The sequence below is a fragment of the Cenococcum geophilum genome, assembly GCF_001692895.1.
Source record: "Cenococcum geophilum 1.58 unplaced genomic scaffold K441scaffold_7, whole genome shotgun sequence".
Classification (NCBI taxonomy): Eukaryota; Fungi; Ascomycota; class Dothideomycetes; order Gloniales; family Gloniaceae; genus Cenococcum; species Cenococcum geophilum.
Window position 1 is genome coordinate 3,975,950 of NW_027137565.1, and position 24,497 is coordinate 4,000,446.

Here is a 24,497-nt window from a genome sequence, read left to right on the forward strand (position 1 = left end):
TATCTGGACAATACATTTCTATGACGAATTTCTGCATTTGAACGAGGTTGAGACCTTCGCCTATAAGTCGTTGACGACGCAAGCAATTATACGATACTCGAATAGGGTAGAACGTTAATATAACCTAAAGATCGCAATAATTCGAATTAATGGCGAAACGTCTCTAGGTAGCGAGTTCAACACCTGGAGGACCTAAAAAGGAATATTACTAGAACAGTCGGCCCCATATATAAAGTCTCAGAACGGTTCTGCCGAATGTTCTAGGGGGGTGATTATTATCAAGTCTCGATGCATGCGGATTGAAGCTCAATTACCAGAAGAGCTCTGGCCAGAAATTACTAGGGCTGTAGCGTATCTGATTAATCGGACACCAAGCGCCCAGCTCGGCTGGATGACACCTTTTGAGAAGCTTCAGTTAGCACTAGGGCTCTCGCCATTGAAGCCGAATATAGCTCACCTACGAATATACGGCTGTAGAGCTTACCCGCTTAAATATAAAATCCCACGCATACGAAAGCTTGAGCCAAGGGCTCATATTGGATACCTAGTGGGGTACCAGTCGACGAACATCTTCAGGGTCTATATACCCAGCGAAAAGAAGGTAATTTGAACGAGAGACGTGACGTTCAACGAGCAATTGCTCTATGACGACAGTCAGCCAGATCTCGCGAATCTGCTCCAGAAACGCGCGGATCAAATTTTGGAGGTAATCAATATGTCAAATATTAATAGGACGCTTCAGGAAGAGCTTAACGAGACGTCAGATAAGACGTCAGATGAGGAGGACGAGGTGGATATTAGTGGAAGTCGACAGGTGGATGCTGATGAAAATCAAGATCAAGCGACAGATCAGGACGATGACGTAATCAGCCCACAAGCCTCTGAGGACGACTCTACACCAGGCCTCCCTACCCCAGCTAAGACGCCAGAACCTCAATTAGATACTACCAATGTAGAGCCGTCAAGTGCCTCAATTAAGCAAAAACCCCGATTTAAACTCGTTCCTAGAGAACAAGCCCATCCAAGACAGGAGATCCACGGCGATGTGGGCGATGTTAATATTGTAACAAGCAGAAGAACTAAGAAGCCCTCAACGCGTCGAGAAGCTTATCTTATAGATATTAAGCAATCAAATACCCTTCCTGCCTTCTACGGAGCTTTTGCTACCGGAATTAAATATCACCAGAAGCGATTATACCGCGACGAGCTTCTATTACTACCTCGCAGCTGGAAGGAGCTTCAAGCTCACCCGTACAAAGATGGCTTTACGGAAGCCGCCAATAAGGAATTCAGTAATCTCAAGCAGCGAGGGACATTCGAGACCGTCATACGGACAGTGTCGCTTAACGTCTTACCCGTCACCTAGGTATTTACTTATAAGTTTAACACTAATAGATATCTAGTTAAATTTAAAGCCCGTCTTTATATACAAGGTGACTTATAACGACCCAGCGAAAAGGACACGTATACAGCAACCCTTGCAGCAAAAATATTCAGGGCTATGATGGCGATTATCGCTGCATGCAATCTAGAGACTTGGCAGTGCAACGCAGTCAACGCCTTCACTAATAGCCTTATTAATGAGACAGTCTATATCGAGTTTCCAGATGGCTTTCAACAGAAGGGCAGGTGTCTACTCCTTCGAAGAGCCTTATACGGCCTCAGACAATCACCATTGCTTTAACTTAATAAGTTCTCAACTACCCTAATGACCCTAGGTCTGACGGCAGTCAATAGAGAATCATGCCTATTTCACAACGACTGGCTAATTATGTTTTTCTACGTCGACAATATTATAGCAGCCTGCCGCACAGAAGACTTACCAAAGCTTTAACTCTTTAAGGAAGAGCTGATAAAGAAGTACGAGATAAAGAACCTAGGTGAACTAACCTGGTTCTTAGGAATCAGAATCCTCCGCAATCAACCTTAACGGAAGCTTTAGCTCTATTAAGATTCCTACATTAATAAGATCGCCAGCACCTTCCATCTAAAAGATTATCGTCCAATACATACGCCAATAAGTACGGACGATCTCTTACCTAATCCAGAACAGGCCTCTGAGCAGCAGGTCTATATATATCAACGGAAGGTCGGCTCACTACTATACGCCACCTACATTACACGACCTAACGTCGCTCGAGCCTCGAGCAAGCTCACAGAATTCCTTCGCAATCCGTCGCCCCTACACAAAGCCGCAGTCAATCAAGCGATTGCATACCTCTATCAAACAAGAACCCTAGCAATCGAATACTCAAACAGGAATATTGGAAGTCAGATCATCGTCTGTGTGAGCGACGCTGCATTTAGCAATAATCCTATCAGTCAGAAGAGCACTAAAGGCTTCATATTTTCACTATTTAGGGGAGCAATTAACTAGCGCTCCACCAAGCAGAAGACAGTCACAACATTAAGCACTAAAGCTAAGCTTAAGGCTCTATCAAATGCAGCTACCAAATTAATTTAGTGGCAGCGCTTCTTTCAAGCTATACGACTCCACACGAATAAGGAACATATAATTGGCTGCGACAACCTATAGACGATTCAACTACTCACCAAGAACGGACCCCAATTAAGCACAAAGCTTCGTCACATAGATATCCACCAGCATTGGCTTCGCTAAGAAGTTCAAAAGGGCTCAATTGTAATCAAGTGGGTCCCTACTACTGACATAACAGCTAACGGTCTCACGAAGGCCCTACCAAGGCAGAAGCACGAAAGCTTCATTCAACAACTAAATCTAATTAATATCAAGACTCTATTATAGTCAGATTTGACTGTACTATTTAACCTATTTACACGATTTCCTTATCAAATTCTTGCTTTTAGATGGTTTCTATTTAGTTCAACACCATGGATATTTCCTATTTAGGTATATCCAGCTAATCACCTACCAGTTAATCAGCTGGGGGGGTGTGTCGACCTAAATCAGGTTATCTTATCACCGACTCAGCTNCCTCCCATTNACTCAGTNATTGACTNAATCATTNACTCGNTCATTGACTNNGTCACCTACCCCTTGTTTCCATTGCCACCCCCCTACCCCCTTCTCGTTCTCATTTCCTACACCTTTCCTATGTATATATAGAGGCTCTAGAGCCACCATTCAATAGACAGAGTTATCATTCTTTTCTTACAATCAGTGCACGGACTTCCGATTGTCAGTTATTAACCTAGCGTATAGCGTAGAAACATTATACCTTCTTTATTGCCTTATAAATAGCCTTAGCTTATTATACGATGGAGGGAGATGGTAGAGAATCATTAGTTATTTAAGGGTAGGCGCTAAAGACTAGCAATATAGGTATGAGTCCATCTAGGCTAGCGGAATTGTTAATAGCTTTAATAGCTATTTATAAGGTAAGTTCTTTACTAGCGTCCTCTAGTTCTAAAGAGATAATCTTATATGCGCGGCGTAATAGCGCGTGATATTGTTTTACTTTTCCGATACTATTATATGCCTTAATAGGGACTTCCTTAACCTTAATTGCTATTGCCTTTATCTATTATTAAAACTCTATAGATAAGAAGTTCTTTCCTATATTATGGACGATTTAATTAGGGGGTCCTAGGTAGATATTAATCTAGTATAATTAAAGGGTATCCTATACGTTCCTAGCTAATATATCCTTTAAGAATCGTGCGGCTTAGAAGGAGGTTAAGAAGTCAATAATTTAGAGTACTAGCTTACCGCTAAGATATATAACGTTAATAATGATATAGAAGTTAAAGTTATAGTTATCTTTAAGGGTAAACTTAAATTGGCTAGGGGACTTCTGGTTCATTTGGTATTAATAGTAGTACTTTATAAGATGCTTAATTGCCTTAACCTTAACTTTATGGCCTGCCCGCTGAAGAACCCTAAGTAATTAGTAAACAGATAGGTGGCTAAAACGACGGTGTAGTTGACGTAACTCTAACTTAGTTAAATAGCTCTAAGTAATACTCTTTTCTAGTTAATAAAGGAGTAACTAGGGGTAACCCTACTTGCGTACGACGGGCACCTAATTATCTCCCTAAATAAGTACATTCTTAAGGTTATTAAGCTTAACGCCTAATTTGTCTATATCTCTAATATAAAATAGAAATAGGGTATTTATAGGAACGACGTAAAAGGTAATGTACCCTAAGGGGGTTTGGACCCTAATTGTGCTAATAGAGATTATAGTACCCTTACCAAAACGAATCGTATATTGGCCTGCCGTTAAATAGTTAATCTAAATAGAGCTATTAAGCTACTAAAGGGCTCGAACTTAAGGTTCTTCTACTATAGATACTCCTATGGCTTTAGTATCTGGTATAATACTATAGAAGACGTTCGCCGAGTATTTGTTATTAAAGGAGAACGCGGAACTCTCCCTTAGCTCGTTAAAGATATTTAACTTTATAGTAAAATAGAGCGTAGATTGGTCATTAAGAATAGTAACGGTTTATATACTATCTACCTTACTATACTTAGTAAAGTATTAGTCGGGTAAGTACTCCTTAATTTCTATATCTATAAGGAGCTATTTAGCCTTATTAACCTCACCCTTAAGATCTTCTACGCCTTTATATTAAACTAGGAAGCTTTAGAAGTAGGCTGTAGTAACCTTATAATTTTTAACATTTCTTATACTCTAGCGGAACTTGTTATATACCTCCTTTTATTTATTAAAAGAATGCCTAGTTAACTAGTAATTCGGTTTCTTATAAACGTAGCACTTCTTCTAGTAATTACTTTAAAATAAACCTTTATAAGGACCTCCACCTTTACCTTATAGTTGTTAATTGTACCCTCTACTATATTGCCTACCCTGGCTACCATATGTTCGATTAGTCCAGTTATAATCGTATTAGTTAGGCGGGTCAATTAAAGTAGGTTAGAGTTAGGCGTTAAATTGCTATACTTTTTAAGAGCGTAGAGTAGTGCTAATAGAAGATCTTAATTAAGTATATACTCCTTTATAAGTATTTATAGGATTAAAGAGAGTAAGGTTATATTCTTTAACACCTTAACATACGCTAATAACTTAATTACGTAGGCTGAAGTCCTTTTAATATAATTTGGATAAACCACGCTAAATTATCTAAAGTTAATTAAAGAGCTTTTGAAGATAATTAAGCTGAGGGATACCTGGGTTTATAGCAATAATTTTTAGAAAGGTAGTCTCTCTCTATTCTAATATATACTACTATTTATTCTCTTCTGTTTTAAAGTAGCATCTTAACTTATATATTATGCGGTTAAAATTATATCCTTTTCCTATTAAACGATTATAATAAAAGGTACTAGCTCGGCCCTTAAGTATAACGGAATAGGCGTTATAGTATTAATTAGACTCTATTCCTACCTTCTAGTAATAGTTATAGAAGATACGTAGTTTCAAATTAAGAATATTATATAATTCCCCGCTAAACTTCTTCTCTTAATCCGAATAGAGCTTCGCAAGCTTTGTAAGCAATTTTAAACTACCTTTAATTTAAGATTAAGATAGAGGAGGTAGGAGTTATATTATAGGCTATAGTAGGGATATAGGTCTAGTTAGTAGAGTTTAAAGGTTAGTAAATTGTAAAGCAAGGGGATCTTATACTTACTTATATTAAGAGGCAGTGGTTAAAGTTATAGGTTAAATTAGTAGATTATAGGGAACTAAAGATAGAGGTAGAGGTGATAGATATAAAACGGAAGAACTTATGCCTAGAGTAATAGAATTAGAACGTGTCTCTTATAGTATATTACTTGGATTCTATTATAAGTTAAGCTTCCTTATAGTGCGTAGTTAGTGCTTAATCTCTTATACAGTCTATTTGTGCTTTTCTTTTACGTTAAGAACCTGCTCCTAAATATTATCTCTAATAGTACCCCCGTCCTTAGGGATAAATACTCTATTTTCTTAAAGGAAGTTACGGAAGTTCTATACGATATCCTTATTTATAGGGGCCTATGTTTTCTTTATCCATTTAATAAAGTCCTCCTTTATATATTTCTATAGCGCGGTATCGTTGTATTTACTGTCCTTGTAATGTGCTATATGGTATAATAAAAATCCATTTAAGTCTTGTTTATTAGCGTTTGTAAGGTTAATTATAGCTTTATTTTATATCTTTGGGTTAATATCTTTCTTATACTTCTTTGGGTAGGTTAACGCCATAGTAGGTATAGAATTAATAGGGTGTCGTATATTAAAGGTAGGTAGGATTTTCGGTTTTATAGGATCTCGTAGGTTTACTGTTAAGAGGTAGGTAATTTAAGATATTGTTTAACGCGTTTTGGACGTTAACTTAGGACCTTAGGTTTAGTAATACTTCTGACCTAAAGTACTTAACCAAATCTTCGTAAACGCAGTTGTTCTATATAATAGACGCAACTTGGTATCTCCTAGTACTTAGTAACACTTCTATTACTAGTTTTCCGTAAGTCTAAGGTAGTATAGTATTGCCGGGATCCATTCTATATAAGCGCATATGGCACCCCTATATAAGACTGTCTCTTCTGTTTAAAAACCTAGCTGCTCTGTAGTTAACTGTGTATTTAACTACTAATTAGTGTTGGTTATATAGGGTGACTCACTAATAACAACTACTCGAGTAGGGTTACAGTGATATTGGTTAATAAAGCTTATTAATTGGAATGAGGAAGGGCGAGGAGCTTAAGGCTCCTCGCCACGCTAGTGCCGCGGCGACACGTGATGGCAACTTGCCATTATGTGACGGCAGTTTGCCGTACGTGACGGCAAATTGCCTCATTCCCGACAAATATAATTAGAATAGTAGATATTAAGGAGTAGCTAAATAAGGAGAAGTAATTAAAGGACTTAAGGGAGAATATTAAAGCGAGACGGAGGGATTTAGATAAGATTATAGTTTAATTAACGCATTAACGGACACAAAAAGGTGGCTAGCTTTATCCTCAACCAGGTTAAAGCTAAGGGGGTATATTAGATAATCTATATTCTTAGAGGTGTAGGATGTGCATAAGTCACGTATATAGATCACGTGTATTATAAATCTCTTTATCTAAGCGTAGGGGCCCTAGGTCAATTAATAATTAAGACTTAATTAAGATTATTAATTAATTAACCTATTTTATTAATAAACTGCTTTATATACATTATCTAACAATTACCTATCCCCTATTAGTTATCTTATCTATTTAACTTAGACCTAATATCTTATAGAGGCCGTTTTTAGGCCTAATAACAATATAAGTTAGTTAAGTAGTTAGTTACTATAGACACACTAATCTAGGCATTTTATTTTAGGAAGGGGCCACTTCTAGCCTAGCTTTTTTTTAGTACGTACATTATATATATATGTATATTCTATTATAGCTATATACTATTTAGGGTATAGGCCATTATAGGGCACTAGCTAAATACTTCCTACCACTAATATACTTGCTCTAGTTTAGAAGCCAATTATAAAAACTATATATCTACTGCCTAATACTATACTTAACTAAAGAAATAAAGGAAAGTAATAAATTACTATTAGAGGAAAGTTAGAGTTTAGAGGCGAGCCTAAGTAAGTAGTTTTTGACGCCTTATGTCCGTAGGGCTGTTCTAATATTATATGCTTCTTAATTAGCAACGTACTAATAGAGATACCTATAGAGGAGGCTTATAGTATATTTAGTTAGGAGATTAGAGGAGGAATTCTTAAGAGTCTTTACTTATTAATGTTGGCTTTTATACCTTTTATATCTTATACACTTAGGTATAAACGTCCAGTCTCCTTTATAAATTTAATTATAGCTCTAACTACGCTAATATCTAGCTTCCAGTATTTAATTAGGCCGTTAATATTCCTATTTCCTTCTTATCTGCTTAAGTAGCCTAATGCATATAATAGATCCCTAGATTAGTCTCTATGCTACTCTTTTAGTTTAATTCTCTACTACGCCTACCTCCTATAGGAGAAGAGGAAGTGCTATATTAATTCTATAAGCCTATAGTTATATAACACCGTCTCTAATATATTAATTTTGTGGAGAATAGTATAAGCTAAAGAGGCGAGAAGATTATAGGCCAGGTCTTTAAATTTTCCGTAATATTATAAAACTTTACTACTCTAGACAAAATTAGACAATAAAGAGAAGGAGAGATTCTGGAGACTAACTCCTTTAGGAAGATTAGAATTATTTCTTAATATTGGCATAGTGTATATAATTCTGTAGATAAAATAGTAAGAGAATTTAGCAGCAAATAGGATAAAGTGCTATAGTTATAATAAACCTTACTCCGTAAGAATGGTTTAGGAGATCCTAAGGATATCGCAGCGGCCTTAATAAATTACTTCCCTTATAATATGTGCCAGTACGCCTATACTATACCTGGCGTCTAATCTAAGAAGCGACTAAATATATCATCCCACTTTATACCCATCTTATTCTTATACACAAGTAAGCGCTAATTATCTAACTTTAGCCACGGCTAACATATTTAGACCTATACGCGCCTATGCTCTCTATAGAGCCGCCTATTATTAGCGGCGGTAGCGTTAGTATTAGAATTACTACTACCTAAGCTTTCGCTGCCTAAGCTTTGGCTGCCATTCTCAAAATTATTATCTCTATTATTGTTATCCTTGTTATTATCTAGACTAACAGCATTACTATTGCCCCCCCCTGCTGTGCGGACTATATATACTAATTTTACTAGCGGTATAGTCACTACTTTACTGCATTAAGCTTAGACTGGAGTATATATTTAGCGTATTATTATACTAATAGCCTACTAATAGCTATAAATCCAACGTTAACTGCGTTATATAGATAAGTTGCCCTATATTACTAAGCAAGTTGTATATAATTGTTAATGGTTTTAAAGACAACTTTAATATTATCTTATTCTAATATACAATCGCTATTACTAATATTATACATTCTGGCACCTAGTAAAGGGTAATATTAGTTAGCCAATAGTCCGCATAGTTACTCTATCTATAGTTAATAGTGCAGTTATATACTACCTTTACTCCTAGAAAGGATGTTTAAAGAAAGGCAGACTAAGTTGTAATATTTGCTTTAGATCTAAAGTGGCGGCGTGCTAGTAATGACTTTAAATGTCGCAATGTTCTTATAGGCCTTATGCTCCTATTAAGCCATTTAAAACTTATTCCTATTAGACCACGCCACTTATCTTAGAACGGACAATTGCTATATTTATGTTGCTATAAAGTTGCTATACTAGCCCTACAGGACACCTCCTAGTCGCTATTAGGGTTGTCCTTATTACTCTCCCCAACCTTACCATTACTGTTATTACTTTTATCTTCACCTATATATATATCCTTATTAACGTATTAATCGCCCTCTATTTGTCTATATAGAGAGACCAATTATCTTAAGGGCTTTAGCGGCCCTATATCTAGCCTATGCCCTTAGTATTTACTATCCCTACTATTTACTAAATTAAGGATGTCACTTTAAGGTAAATCCGGGATGTTAGCGTTATTATCTTTATTGCCACCATCTAGGTTACTAGTATTTAAATTATTACTAGTTCTAAGAGGTGAAATTAGGCTACCGCGGCCTAGTAGCGGTGTTAACTTTAGTATATACACAGGACTAGATATAAGGCTCTCTACCTATAGCTAGGCTAACCTCTACCGCTTTACTAAATAAAAGTCTTCTAGAGCTAGTTCTAAGGTTAAGTCCAGCACTTCTATAGAGGAGATAGCCGTATTAGCGGATAAAATGCGCTTCCGCTTATATATTATAGACAGCTAACTTATTATACTTAGATCCTTATAAAGAGGTTTATCCTACTCTAGTAGACTATCTTTAAATATATTAAAATAGGGGCTCTATAAGTCTGTAGGAAGATTACTTACTATTATATACGCCTCTAGTATTCTCTATAAAGGGGGTATATATACTAGCTGCGTCCAGACTATTGTCCTAATATTCTAGCAACCTACTACCAGATTAGATATCCCCTATGCTATAGCTTACTTTAGCTGCGTTATCCTTAAGAACTAAAGGAAATTTTATTATTAATTAGTAAATAAGAGCTATAGTGCCATTAACATGCCTACCTAGACTGCTTCCATTAAATAACCTATCTATAGCTAAGTTTATCTCCTTAACACCTATAGCCTAGTTAGCTCATTTTTAGCTAGGTTAGTAACTATATAGTATTTATAGAGGAATAGGGCCAAGACTACCTTTACCGTCTATACGCATATATTAGCCGATATCTATTATCTTATACTATTTAAGATGTAGATAATACCTTAATATAGCAAACCTAAAGAATTAATAGATCTTACTAGAGCCAGTAGCCCCAGATTTAGAAAACACAATACTTTAGAGTCTAGTAGATTAGTTAAGAAGTTATTAATATTAGCCCACTCTCTATTATATTTGGAGTAGCTAGCTTTACTAAGATTAGGCTTTATTATTTTAGGCTTCGCCTTAGGCTTAGCCTCAGATTTTGTTTTAGGCTTAAGTATTAGAGGAATATAAGAAATATATTTTATAAAAGGAAGTAAAAGGGTAAATAAAAGAGTGTTAAAAGAGGAGGCTATTTTAGTGCTAAGATCTGCTAGCTTCTCTGGTTATAAGAATAGGAGCTAATCTAGAGTTTAAGATATATAGCTACCTCTCTAAGCTAAGGAGTGTCACTTTATATACCGCTACTAATAACGCTATTTAAGGTAGAATTATAAGGGACCCGTATAAATACTGTATCTTAGTATAAAAGCTTAGTCATAGGGGTTAGTATAAGGGAGCTGCCTATATTAGGGGCAGTAAGGACCAGTTTAAAGTCCTATTACCCTTAGCGTCTTTAAGATAATTATATATTATACTTATAGGTGCTGTAAAAGCTCTATTATAATAAGAGTATATATAGCTCCTTAGGCAATTGGCTAGCAAATATTATAAGAAACCCTCTAGACCGTTCTCCGCATTTTAGTATACCCATCTACGTTATAACCTACTATCTATATCTTTTAGCTAATTAAGGATCCATATTGCTTTAAATAAAACCGCTAACTACTAGCCAATCCTTTAATTATTGGCTAACCCCTTATATAGGACAAGGCTATATTAGATAGCGCATTAATAACTAATTCTTGCTGGCCTTACCCTATACTGGTTAGACAGTTGCCTTAAAGGGCTCTATTTATATCTTATAGCGCGCCCAACACTATTACTAAGCTATTATTAGCTAACTTTTAGGCACTAGCTCCTTACTAGTTACATTATAACATTATAACAACGCTAAATACTTTATATAAGGCGGAGCATTCTATAGGGGCTATAATGGTAATATAAAGGTTATAAGAACGAAATTAATGCCTTATGCTAGTAACTTGCTATATTATTACTAAGAGATCCAGCCCTAACGGGACATGGATAATAGGGCGTAGATTAGCCAGCGTATTCTACTAAAGGGTTAAAGTTAAAGAGTGCGATGTAAGGTGATTAGAGCTAAGACAATAGCATAAGTGCTATGCATTCTTTAGCTAAAATACGCATTAGGTAGTGCGCAGCAAATGCTATTAGCAACCCTAAAGCGGAGAACAAGTTCCTAAACGCATAGGCCAGCGCTAACTATGCGACTGGTAGGAGGTATCACTACTTTAACTATAGCCGTGACTCGCCTAAGAGGAGAGAGTAAAAGTTAACAAGAGAAGGATAGGGAGAGTGTGTAAGAGAGGAGAGATATCCACGAACTGCTTACGGGGACGAGCCTAGAAGCGGCTTCTCCAGCAGCGGCTTAGGGTGCCTAGAAGTAGATAGTACAGTATATATAGAAATAAGACGATAGGGAGGAATGGATTAATAGAATAGTAATGGAAATGGATTAGAGTGGAGTGGATTAAGGCTTAAATTTACTCTATCTAGTAAATAGCTGGTGGAGCTCTAGGAGCTCTAGCACGTAACTATACTATTAATAGTATATATATATAAGTCTTAGTAAACTTTTGGTGTTAAGGAATTTGGGTGCAAATCTCACTAATTTAACGCCCTTAATCCTTATTGTTATCCTTACTACTATCCTTACTGGCTTCCTCCACCTCGCTAGTAATATCGTCGCCTTTTAGATTAGCTAGTTGCTCTGCCAAAGGCCTACCCCCAGTAGTACTCACTTAACGGTCCGCCTCAGCCTCCGCCTTATCACCTTCCTTATTATAAGTAGCCAGCTTCTTTAAAACCTCTGCGACTGCGGCTTTGTATTTATTAAATAATGCTATCTATATAGTCCCCTCCTTAGCCTCTACCTCCGCCACGTCCTTATTATTAAACGTCCCTTTTAGTAGTGGCCCGTACAAGTAGCGAAGACTCTTATTTACTTTAATTATATCCATCTAAAGCCGCAAGCGGCGGTCCTTAAGTAGTATCTTAGCGCTACTAAACAGCCGTTCGCACTTATCCGATATAGGTAGTATAGTAAGGATATTAAGGGCGAAGCGGGTAAGAGTAAGCTGGCTTAAATAGCGGTCGTTCTAGTATTTAATGATGTTAAATTCGTTAAGCTTATACTTGGTAAGCTGTAGAGGATTTGTCTTAATATAGTCCTTATAGTAATTAATTGCCAAAGGTGTAAAGGAGTTGTCTAATATATAAGCCGTCTTAAGGCGTTTATAAGCTTTAGCAGAAGTAAATATCTTATATGTTTAATCGCGAGCTCGTTATAGTATTTGGCTTCTTATTAAAAAGGGGGATGACTTATTAGATACTCACTTACCTTTATATTTACCCTAAAGCTCTTCTACTATATCTACTGCCCTCTAAATCTAATCCTTCTTTACTAGGTAGTCCCCCCACTTATTATTAAACCACTATAGCTTTAAAGTCGGATTAAGAACTATCACTGCATAGTACGCAGCCGTCTTATCTGCCTTTAAATAGTACTTCTCGCACTTTATCTACGCAGCCTCCGCGCAGCTAGCTAAATATTTATAGTTCTTTACATTAGGTAAACAACGCTTTATTTTCGCAAGCTCTAGGAACCTCTGCTTAGCATCTTAAAGCTAGAGTAAAAGCCAATCTAATATAGTGAAGTGGTCGCCAATATTTGTCTAGTTGCCTTCTACTATAATAGTAGCCTTATAGAAGGTTTTAAGGTGGTCGTAAAGGTGGCCAAGCTCTTACCAGTGGCGCTCTTGCAAAATATCGTCCTTAGTAAGAGGCTTTAAGCTAGGTAAGGGCGTATAGGTACGGCAGAACTTCTATATACGTTCGCGGTAGTTTAAAAAGCGACCAATTGCCATAAATAGCGAATTCTATCGTGTCGCGTTGTTTTAGATAAGCTATTAAATTTATTAGTATTATTTTAGTAGAGGTGTATAGGGTAAGTTAGATTGCGACCGTAGAAAAAGGATTATTATAATTCCACCTCCGCAGCTAATTAGATAAGGTGGCGAATATCACCTACCTATAGTCTATTAAATTTGGCCAATAAACCTCCTATCTTAATCCTTTTAAAGAAGTTACGGCGCTAAGGGGTTATATAAATATACCGGACGAGGTTGTAAAGTAAACTAATAGCCCCCCGCTTGCGCTAGAGCTCTCTAATCTTCCTTATATTACCCTCCTAGTAGGTAGTATTAAGCTCCTTACAACCCTTTTTAGCATCTTTCCCTATAATAAAGGATTAAGCATAGAGGTTAGTAATATAGCTAAAACAACATAGCCGATAAGCCTTCCATTACTTTACTAATATATTCTTATAAAGGGTTCGAAGAACAAGGTTAATACACTTATTATTTATACTATCGTTATCCGCCATAAAATATCTAATATTGCCCTAGATACCATACTCCCTAAATAGGACAATTAGGGCCGCTGCTATATTCTCGCCGCTATATTCACCAGGAACCTTACGAAGCCCTAAAATAACCTACCGTCGCCTACCCTACTTATTAATAAAGTGGGCTAAAACACTAAGGACTGCGTAGGAGTTCGGTGACGTCTATAAGTCGAAGGATATTAATATCGCGCTATAAGCCTAGGCGAGCTCCAACTTTAAGGCCTTCCTATAAGCATTATATACTTTAATTACCCACTTTCTAATTATATAAGCTGCCCGCGGTAAGAGCTTATTAAGCCCCGAATATAGGAAGCATAATAGCTAGCGGAAGTAGGCGTTTTTAAATTAGAAGAAGGCGACGTGGTAGTAGATCATCTAGTGCACGAGCAACGCCTTAAAGCCAGTAAACGTTTTTATCCTATTAAGAGAGGCCTATTTAGGATACTCCTTAATTATCAGCTATCCTAAATTAGACGGCTTTGGTAGAAGAAGCTCGCCTATTATCTTATCTATATAATAATCCTTAGTAAGGTATTCCAGGGCAGTTAATCTTCTAGATAAAATAACTATAAGCTCTTACTAACGCTTCTGCCTCTTATATAGGTAGCAGTAGTAATACTGCTTAGATTAATTACCGCCCTTTTCTATAATATCCTCGCCCTATTTCCATATTGGCGACGTGCGCTACTTTATATATAGTACTGGCTTTATTAAAGCTCTACACCAAATATACACCTTACTGTTTAGTCAGAACTCCTTTATATCCTTTACAGCATTAACGGCATTTAGATTAATTGATTTTAGGGCAAGGATAATATTATTAGAGGCAGAAGATAAGCGTAGAGGGAAGAGGTGCTGCTGTACCTAGGGTATGGCGAACAACACTAAGGAAGAGGTGGTAATACTAAGGTAGGTAGCGAGGACGAGCTTTAAGGAGGGCGCTGGATATAGGCAGGCAGCGGTAAGGACTAGACGATAGACACGAGTCAAATATTAGATGGCTAAGACTATAATTTTTAAACGCCCTGCTATAAGGAGTACCACTAATTGGCTATTTACTACGCACTAACTACTAGACGCTCAATCCTCCTCCCGAAGAGGTATAAGCTGTGGAGCTCTAGGAGCTCCACCAGCTTTAATCCACGCCACTCTACTAATCAAATCAATTGATCTAAATCCACTAAAAGGGGTGCTCCATCTGGAGCTCCAAATAGCCTCCAATCCAGTTCTATCACTGTAACAGAAGCAGAGTTAGGGACAGTGTATGTGCTGTGGTAGAGTTTGATAATAATAAAAAAGCCTTACGATAGATGATTGGGGCACAATGGAGAGGGCGGCTGGGACGGACGGCAGAAGAGTGAGGGGGGGAAGGGAGAGAGTAGAGAGAAAAAGTTGAGAAGGATGGAGGATAAAAGACGGCGAAGGGAGGGCCTTTTATGGTTGGTCGTCGAGGAAGATTGCCAGTTGGGGTGTAGCGCGAAAGTCGTAAGCGAGGCGCGGATTACCCAAACGGGGAGCGTCCATTTCCTGATGCAGGCTTGCCGTCTGATTGTTTACTATTTTAATAATAGTTATTTTAACACAATATAATATAAGGGCGCGAAGAGGCTTTAGGGAAGATTTAAAGGAATAATCTAAATTTTATCTAAATTTAAGGGTATATAGCTCTTGTAGAGTATAAGACGTTGCGTAAAGAAGAGAAAGGAATAACAAGAGAATCTTATAATTAAATAATTAGGGGTCTTAGTGGTTAATACGTGCGTATATATATACGCAGTCTTTAACGGACTTTAGTAGAATTTAATTAATCTAGTAAAACTTGGTAGAAGTTAATTAAGCTAGCAAAATTCGGTAGAATTTAGTTAAAACGTTAAAATTTATCTGTTAAGTGTTTTATTAAGACATTCCTACTGTAACCAGGTTAGTCCCGTTATACTAACTCTATTACGCCCTAAGTTAACTAGGAGGAAAGATAGCCAATATTATTAAACCCTTTTAGCTAAACTTAGTATAAAGCTATATATAGTAACCTAAACTGCTAAGCTACTACTTAGAGAAAGATAAACTATATAGCTTAAGGAACAAAAAGTTTCCTAATATACTTCTCTAAATTTAACTACTATACAAGGGTAATAGGCTAGAATAACTCTATACTAATTAGCAGCCTTATTAAAACCTTAAGCCCTAAACTAAAAACATCCCTAATAGGCGTAAACCTACTAGGAGCCCTTAATGCCTACATAAATATTATTAATAAATAGTATAATAATATACTACGCCTAGCACCGAAGCCCGCTTCTTAATATAATATAACAACCCTATAAACGTTTATTAAGTTATTATCTTAGCCTAACTGCCTTAACGCTATAGATATTAATACTAGGACCCTAGAATACGCCTTACTAAGGTCCTTTAAATAAGAATAACGCACTAAGCTAGGCCTCTACTTTAAATATAGATGTAGCTCCTACCTCTCTAACTACTACGTTATCCCTATACCTAACTATTATAGTAGTAGACGCGGTCCCTCTTAGATAGGAAGTCACAATGCTGTCTGTCTGTCGGTCGGCCATTAGGTCGGTCAGTCGGTCGGTCGGTTATTAGTTGTAATTAATTAGTAGGAAAGCAGTTAGTAAGAAGAAAGGAAAGAATATATTCCGGTAGGTCGTAATCTAAAGAAGGAGAGAAGCCGAAGGCTTGGTATATACAGGAAAATACTAAGGCACTAAGTAGTGGCCCATTTTACCCCACTATACTATAAGCTTAGACCCCTAGAAATTGGTTAGCCCCTAAACTTAGCTGTTGGTTATATAAGGTGATATTACGTAGCTACGGTTCGTAGATAGTATGATAATTGATTCTGTTCGTCTTAATAAGGGAGGGCGAGGAGCTTAAGGCTCCTCGCCACGCTAGTGCCGAGGCGACACGTAACGGCAGCTTGCCGCATGTAACGGCAACTTGCCTATATTCCCAACACTAGCAACTCTTCTTTTACGGTTGCCATCTACATAGATATACCGCTTAACTAGCGTAATAAATATCAATCCTCCTTACTTACTATTGCCATTATAATATAAGTCTCGCTATTCTAAAATCTGCCTCTTAGCACGTAGTGCTTTCTTACTTAGAAGTTATAAGTAGATATCTTATTCGGAGGGCCGCCAAGGCGCTAGTAATAAGCGAGCTAATAGCTATTTTCTATCCTAGGGATAGAAAATCCTAATTGGCTAGGTTAAGTTAGGGTCTATAGAATGTTATACTCCCCCCTCTAAAAAAGTCTTAGTAAGAGAATCTAACCAATTAGACAACTTTAACTGGCGGTTAAAGTTCCTGGATATCTTAAGACCTTATATAACTAAGAAATTTCTAGGGACTCCCTTTTAACCTAACCTTTAACTTATATATATAGAGTATTTATATTAATAAACGTCTCTAGTGCCTTATTTAGGTTCGCCTTTATTATTATATCTGCTAGGTTATCTTAGCCATTAATCTATTAAATTTTAAAGAGTTCTTAACGCTTATAGGATTACTAGAGTGCCATAATATCGATTATAAGGCGCTTCTCCTTTATAGTATTAAGCTTAACTAAACACTTATAGAGGGAATATAAGTTGGTATATACAATTATAGGGATAACGGGAAGTTTGAGTTAATCTATAATTATCTTTAGGGTAGTTCTAATTGCAATTACTATATTAACTCCGCTAACTATTCTATATATCTCTAATACTAAAATACTTTAGGTAACGCGCTTGCTCTTAGTTAAGCTCTAATAAATAAGATTGCTATAGATTATAAAGTCATTCTCTTTAGTAAATTTATTTGTAATAATAATTTTATATCCTAACTAGGAGCTAAAATCTTTATTATTTATAAACAATCCATTAACAAATATAAAGAGCTTAGTGGTAGGAAGATTAATAGGCACGTAAAGTAATCCCTAATTAAGATAGTTTATTTACTAGGAAAGATATTTATTTAGGGTAAGAACGTTATCCTTAGTTAGTTTCTAGTATTAGGTAGTAATAAAGAGATTAAATAAAGCCTTAGGTTAATAGATAGAAGTAATATAAGCTCCGCGAGCGCGTTGCTCCACATATCCTTACTTTAGGGAATTTATATTAATAACGTTAATCTTCTTACCTTAACCCTTCTAGCGCAAAGCAATAGAATCCTTATTTAGGGAGAGTATATATCCATTAAAAAGTAATAGTATTATTAAATTAAGCTTTTCCTTTAGCTTTACTATAAGATTTGCCTTTACTAGCTTATCCTCTTTAAAAGCTAAAAATTAGTCGTCTCCTAAGATAATTATATTATTAGTTTATATACCAATAATTCTAAATAGGGTTCCTGTAGTTATAATAAGGAAGTAGGGATTAAATATAGAAGTAGTTATTAAAAGCTTCTCTTTATAGTGCTTGCTATAGGTAGCTTACTAGTAAGTTCCTACCTCTGCGATTTTATATAATGGCTTAAGCATAACTATAATTATATCTTTAGGATACTAGTGGCGAATTTACTCCAGAAGGTATGCTAATATTAAGCGCTAAAGATACGTCTCTAATTAGGTGTAGGCTTAAGTAATATCTTATAAACAAACCGCTATTCTATCCTTTATTAAGGAGGGAGCTAATATAATAATGACTCACTAACTAGCTCGTTAAATTATAGGAAATTATATAAGAATTATCTCTTTACTATTATTATTATAACCTTAGATAATAAGCCTTAATTTCTTAAATAGGGTATTAGTAGCTTTGCCCTTAATCTTATTAACTATCCTTAACTTAAATATACGAACTTTATTAAACTTAGTAGGGTTATACTTTTTAAATTTAAAGACTCCTCTTATAATAAGACCGTTAATCTCCTGCTTATTAGATGCCTAGAAAGGAGCTTTTAGGGTTATAATATAACCTTCCTTTTAGAGCTATTTTACGAGCTTAAAGTCAGCCTTCTCTTTAGCTGTTATAAAGGCTATTAATAACTTAACTCTATTCTTAATAGCGGCAATAAATTATTCTTTAAAATTAATAAAATGTTAGTAATTTCATGATCCCTTTAGGCGACCTCTACCGTATCGTGGTTATGGCGCATCTACTATAATTATATTAGGATTGTAGTCGCCTTCTAGAGTATATTAATTATAGTTCTCTTCTAAAGCATCTTTTAGGGCATCCTATAAAGGCTTAGAATTGTTATCTTTATAGTAAGGCTTAATAACAGTTAAATGGAATTAAGTGGGTTTATAAGGCATCTAAATAGTATAAGTTTAACTATTAATTGTAATAAGTTAATATAGGCCTAACTATTTTCCCTTTTTACGCTATACGCGTACCTTAGACTAGAGTAGTAGATTAATTATAGTTAAGGTATTTAGGCCATTTCTTATTCCTAGTATATTATTAACCTAGCATATAGCATAGAGGCGTTATACCTCCTTTATTGCCTTATAAATTACCTTAGCTTATTATATAATAGAGGGAGATAGTAGAGAATTATTAGTTATTTATAGGTAGGCGCTAAAGACTAGTAATATAGGTATAAGTCTATCCGGGCTAGCGGAATTATTAATAGCTTTAATAGCCATTTATAAGGTAAGTTCTTTACTAGCATCCTTTAGTTTTAAAGAGATAATCTTATATATACGGCGTAATAGCGCGTAATATCGCTCTACTTTTTTAATACTATTATATACCTTAATAGGGACTTCCTTAACCTTAATTGCTATTGCCTTTATTTATTATCAGAACTCTATAGATAAGAAGTTCTTTTTTATATTATAGACAATTTAATTAGGGGGTCTTAGGTAGACATTAATCTAGTATAACTAAAGGGTATCCTATACGTTTCTAGCTAATATATCCTTCAAGAATTATGCGGCTTAAAAGGAGGTTAAGAAGTTAATAACTTAAAATACTAGCTTGCTGCTAAGATATATAACGTTAATAATAATATAGAAGTTAAAGTTATAGTTATCTTTAAGGGTGAACTTAAATCGGCTAGGGGACCTCTAGTTTATTTAGCAGTGGTAGTAGTATTTTATAAGATACTTAATTGCCTTAACCTTAACTTTATAGCCTACTTACTAAAGAACCCTAAGTAATTAGTAAACTAATAGGTAACTAAAATAACGGTATAGTTGGCGTAACTTTAATTTAGTTAAATAGCTTTAAGCAATACTCTTTTCTAGTTATTAAAGGAGTAGCTAAGGGTAACCCTACTTACGTATAATAGGCATCTAATTATCTCCTTACACGAGCATATTCTTAAGGTTATTAAGCTTAACGCCTAGTTTATTTATATCTTTAATATAAAATAGAAATGGGGTGTTTATAGGAATAATATAAAAAGTAATATACCCTAAGGGGGTTTAAACCCTAATTATACTAAGAGAGATAGTAGTACCCTTACTAAAACAAATTGTGTGTTGGCCTGCTGTTAAATAGTCAATTTAAATAGAGCTATTAAGCTACTAAAGGGCTTAAACTTAAGGTTCTCCTACTATAGATACTCCTGCGGCTTTAGTATCCGGTATAATACTATAGAAGACATTTGCCAAGTATTTGTCGTTAAAGGAAAACGCGAAGCTCTTCTTTGGCTTATTAAAGATATCTAACTTTATAATAGAATGGAGCGTAGATTAGTTATTAAGAATAGTAACGGTTTATATACCATTTACCTTACTATACTTAGTAAAGTATTAGTTAGGTAAATAGTCCTTAATTTCTATATCTATAAGGAGCTGTTTAGTCTTATTAACCTTACCCTTAAGATTTTCTACGCCTTTATATTAAACTAGAAAGCTTTAAAAGTAGGCTATAATAACTTTATAATTTCTAACATTTCTTATACTCTAACGGAACTTATTATATGCCTTTTTTTGCTTATTAAGGGAGTATCTAGTTAACTAGTAATTTGGCTTTTTACAAACGTAGCACTTCTTCTAGTAATTACTTTAAAGCAAGCCTGTAATGGAACCTTATAGCAAGTACTATAGTAGGCTTATTATTAGGCTAGGTGTATAGGTGATATAAATTAAAGTTAATAACGCAATAATAACTGGTGGAGTGGTTGCCTAATAGATTAACTCTAATTATATTCTAAGAATCACTATAAGGAAGGAACTATCTAGGTAGAGATTAAAGGTCCTTAAATATACAACCGTACTCCTATAAAATCCTTCTTATATATAATATACGTATACTCTATCTACTCTATCGCGGATTACGCAGATCCTATAGATTATATAGATTACCTTACGTGACCTTGGTTACCATTCCTCGTTATATAGCTTTATTAGCTCTATCCTAAACCGTACTTTAATTAACTAACTAGCTTTATCCAACTTTTCCCTAAGTAGTTATAATATTATACTTAAAGCGTCCATAATACCATCTCCCTCCTTTTTATCTTTGTCCTTAAAGATTCTAAATATCTCTAAGTCGTTTACTAGAGGTATAATATCTATCTAATTAATTTGGTTAATATTATTGCTTATTATACTTAAAGCAATTTCTTCTTCCTTAACCGCTTGTTGTATTCGTATTATTACTATAATACTATCTCTTAGTAAGATTATACTATCTCCATATTCTTGCTGTGTAAAAGAGGGGTTAGTCTATATTGCGTTAGCGAACCTATCTTTGCAATAACTGTTTTTTTATTTAGAGTATACTAAAGCAAATATTCGTTTGTCTTATAACGTTCGCTCTATCTCTAATGCTAAATATATATAACTTATTACTTTTAGTAGTCATCTAGTTCCCTAATTAATTTATCTTAGGATCTCGTATTTAATTTACTGCTACGCGGCTGGATAATAAACTATCTATTACTTTGGCAAAGTTGCGCCGTTCCTAAGACGCTAAACGGGAGGCTGCCGATGCTTAGCAACGGGCCCTTAAGTCTCGTCTTGCGGTATTTACTTAGTTAATCCGTCTTAAAAAGGGTTATAAGAAGGTTTATTCTAAAAAGTAGAAACTTATAGAATAAGGTTTATAGGAACTTAGTAATAAAAGAACGGACTTTTTTCCGGCTAAGAAGGAAACAGATCTAAATAGTTTAGTAACTACTCCTCTTAGGTCCCCCCTAGGTAACTTATTCTTTAGTAATCCTTCTTTATTAATACTACCTAACCTAATCTCTTCCGATACTTCTATGCCTTTCCTATAGCGTTTTTTAAATTTTTTAGTAGTTCCTAGGTAGTCTTAGTATAGCCTATCCACTTAACCTTATACTATATTTTATTATCGATGTCCTTATAACTAACAATCTTCGAAACTTANTATTTNTCTTCNTCTTATCCTCTATACGTGTCTACTTTATAAACTAGTGGCTTAATATTCCTATATACTGGCTCTAGTATTGCAATATGCTATATAGGGTAGATCTTTATCTTAGCTAGTAGGTTTAACTTAAATATAACCAGTAAAATATAATTTTAAAAGGTCCTAGTCTAATATAGTCTAACTTCTTACTTAGTTATTAACTTTTAAAATTTTTATATAGTAGCTACACTTTATCTCCCTCCTTAAGATCTAGTCCCTTAGATCTCTTAATATTATAGTACTTTTTTATTCTCTCTTATACTTTCTTTACTAATTCTATAAGGTCTATATAAAGATTTATTAACGTCTTTATTCTTTCTTTAGCTATACTACTTATTTTCTTCGCTTACTGTAGTAACAATAATATTTTTGGCTTATACCCATAATTTGCCTTAAATAGTAATATGCCTATTTCTTTTTATGGTGTTGTAGTATATAACTAGTAATAGCGATACCCAATTATTTTGTGTATAATTAATATAGTGCTTTAGATACTACTCTAGTGTCTAGTTTAGTCTTTCTGTTTAACCGTCTGTCTATAAATAATATATAGTAGAAGTTACTACTCTAACTCCTTATTCCGCTAAGAATACCTCCTAAAATGCTGTTATAAATCTTAAATCTCTGTCTAATATAATCTTACTTAGTACCCCATGTCTTATAAATACTTCTTTAATATAGATTCTAGCGACATCTTCTACTAATATTTCTTCTATATATACTATAAAGTACCCCCACTTTATAAGCTTATTTACTATTACTAAGATCGCGTTATAATCTCGCCCGGTAATAGGATTTCTTAATTTTAGTAACTTAATAATAAAGTCCTATAATATAACCTCCTATGGTTTCTTTAGTATTTTAATAGGTTATAGCCCTCTATATGGCTTATGCCTCGTTGGTTTATTTCTCTAATAATCTAAATATTCCTTTATAACTTTCCGTACTAAGCCTTAGATTCTATTAATAATATATTCCTCTTAGAGTCTTAACACTAAGCCTATAGCTCCATTGTGTCCTTAAGTTATTCCTTTATAGAAATCTTCTATAAAATCTTCTGTTATGCTTCTTAGGATATACTTAGTTTCTTAATTCTTGTATATATCCGCCTATAAATCTTCTAGCTATGCTTTTAAAATTCTTTATACCTAAAAGCTCTCTAGTGTCTTATAGACTCTTTCTAGTTTTTTGTTTTCCTAGGTTATTATAATCTTTAGATAATTATACCTAATTAATCCGTCTATATCCTTTTACAGTAAAGCCCCTAATAGCTTTTTATTATTCTGTAGTTTAGCCTTCTAACTTAAAGCGTCTGCTTATGTATTATCTATACCCTTAGTATACTAAATCTTAAAGTAATATTCTGCAAGCATCTCTGCCTATCTAACTTATCTTTAGTTAAGTTCCTTTATTATTAGGAATCTTATTAGGTTCTTATAATCCGTCTTAACTATAAATAGTTTCTCTATACCTTATAAGAATACTCTTTATTTCTTTAGTACTGTAACTATACCTAATAACTCCTTATTATAGATGTTATAGTTTAACTCTAGTGGTATTATCTTCCGATTATAGTATACCACTAGATACTATCTATCTTAATATTTCTATATAAAGCATACCCCTAGTATATAATCTAATATATTTATTTCTATAACCGTTTTTAGTCCTAGTTAATAGATCTTAAGAACTAGCTCCTAGGTAAACAACTCTTTAACTTTTTTAAATAACTCTCGCTATTTCTCTCCCTATACCTATAGTTCTTCTTTCTTTGTTAACCGCGTAAATAGTTTAATATCTTTTAACTATTGCGCTATAAACCTTCTATAGTAATTATAAAACCCTAAAAACAATTTTAGTTCTATAACATTCTCTAGTTCTTACTAATTTACTATAGCCTTAATCTTCTTTAGATCTATATTAAGTTGGCCTAGTTTAATAATAAATTTAACAAAATTGGTCTTTCTAGTGAAGAACTTGCATTTCTTAATTGCTACTAGCATCTGTTCTTCTTATAGTCTCTTTAAAACCCATTTAATATATTCTCTATATTCTTCCTCTATTATTAAGTAGATAATAATATTATTAAGGTATACTATAATAAATTTATCTAAGTGTTCTCCTAATATATTGTTAATACGCTTCTAGAACATTGCTGGTGCGTTTATAAGCCTAAATTATATAATTAATAGTTCGTATAGTCCTTCCTTTAACCTAAAGGCTGCCTTCTATTTATTGCCTTCCTTAATTCTAATCTAATAGTACGCCTATCTTAGATCTATCTTTATAAAGATTTGTATATTACCTATCCTATCTTAGACTTCGCTAATTAAGGGTAAAGGATACCTATCCTTTCTAGTAATGCTGTTTAACTGTCTATAGTTAATATACAGCCTTAGTTTACTATTCTTCTTTAGTA